This window comes from Belonocnema kinseyi, chromosome 10, assembly GCF_010883055.1.
Source record: "Belonocnema kinseyi isolate 2016_QV_RU_SX_M_011 chromosome 10, B_treatae_v1, whole genome shotgun sequence".
Lineage (NCBI taxonomy): Eukaryota > Metazoa > Arthropoda > Insecta > Hymenoptera > Cynipidae > Belonocnema > Belonocnema kinseyi.
In genome coordinates, this window is record NC_046666.1 from 62,043 (window position 1) to 64,087 (window position 2,045).

The following is a 2,045-nucleotide window of genomic DNA, read 5'->3' on the forward strand; positions in this document are numbered from 1 at the left end:
AAAAAAATTTCGACAGCCAATCACAGTTGGAATATTTTCAGAAAAAAGGGTACACAGTAAAAAAAAGTGTGAATAAAAATTTCCTGCGAGAAAGTAATAATCAGGGGACCGTCAGCCAGGTTCAGGCATTGTCTGGAAAACGGTACCCTTGCAGCGGGTGGTAGTTTGTCGAGCGGACGGCTTTTGGCCTCGCGAGACCCTCACATTATTTGAGATTAGACACAGCGGATAAAAATCAGAATCTTGTACACTATTCATTAGTTATATTTTAATGTACTGCATTAGCCTCGTTATATTATTATGAGTAAATCAAAAAAAAAATTGAAAAAAAATCGATCAATATTTTCAATGTTAGTTGATCGTTAAAGCTTTATTTTCCTAACTCGTTTACCAATCCAGACATTCCACATAAGTTATAATTATTATCTATGGTTTTACATACCTATTGTTTTGTAAATATGTGAAATAATCATTACTTTTGTTGTTGTTACTGTAATACCGTTTTCTATGAAAAAAGTGACTCCTAAATCTAGATGTATATTATTCGATCCAGAATTTCAAGAAACGTGCAAATTCGTTGAACGTTAGGGTTTGAAATTTTGAAAATGCTCCATTTAAATTTTCATCCAATCGAAACATTTCATTGGGATAATTTCGAAAATAATTTCCGGACCTATCATTATTATTTCACAATTAGAGAGTAAGACTGCAATAGAAAACACTCTTTTTTGTAGTATTTTGAGAAATTTGAGGAGTTATATCTCGGCTCATAATGCCAAACAACTTTTCTTAAATAAATATGAAAAAACAGAGATCAACGAAGTATGTGCACGGAGTAAATTGAAGGCAGGTAACTAACAATCTTGACGGAAGTTGCAAAAATTTGCTACAAATACTTCTCTGACGTTCAACGGATTTGCACGTTTCGTGAAATTCTGAATGGATTGATATATACTTTTAGGAGTCACTTTTTTCATAAAAAAATGGTATTATATCAACAGTAACCTTAGTCAAAGTAACCTTTCCTTTGAAGAATTATTTCTCGACTCGTAATGATTATTTGACAAATTTACAACATTAATAACATCTATTGACTTTTCATCGACAAGTTCATGGCTGCCACCAATTTTTTCTGTAATTTTTTTCTTCATTTTCCAGGAATCGAGCGAAGGGTTACGGTCACGGTAAATTAAGTCTCGTCGTCGTTCACGCCTGGGGGTCTGAACCATTTTACTCGAATTTTCAATACATTTAATTTCCAATTTCAATTTTATTTTTAATTGAGAAAGTGAATCAAATTTACCTGCAAATTGAAGCTGTCATAAAAGTTTTAAAAAGGAGGAAAAATTTGAAGAATTTTGAATGAAAATTCATTTTAAAAAAAAGAGAGAAACGATTGTCGCCAAAACCTTTTTCTTCGTTCTTATCGTTCTCCTTTATCTTGTACAAACTTTAAGTAAAGATTAAAAAATAATTTACCTAAGTTGCTGTAAAGATTTTGTGTTGGTTTTATTAAAAAATTTCAATACTTGTGAATGAAGAGCAGATTGAAGCTACTGTGACGTTAGTTCAACTGTTTAATAGAAGCTTTCAAACTTCAAAGCTTTCATACGAAAATGTTTAAATATAGGCGATTTATGAGTTTAAACAATTCCAGTAAAGAGGCTATTTGTATCAGTGAAATTTCACTCACAATCTGTGAAATTTCACTGATTCATATTTAGAGAGTAGACCATTGAGTCATAAATCTATTCAAATTTATGAATTCTTAATTTTTTAAACTCTTCATTAAAAATTCTTAAATTTTGATGATTTAATATCAAATTTTCTTCTTTTTAGAACAGTTAGAATTAAAAACTTGACATTTGATTTCCGAAACCATCAAAAGTCAACAATTTTGATTTATGAATCTTCAAATTCCAAGAGATTTCATTTGCAATTTGTCGAAATTTAAATTGTCAGTCTTTTAAATTAAAGGGTTTTTTTATTTTGAGAATTTAGAATTACAAATTAGGTAAGTTTTTAGTTTTACAATTAAAAATTCT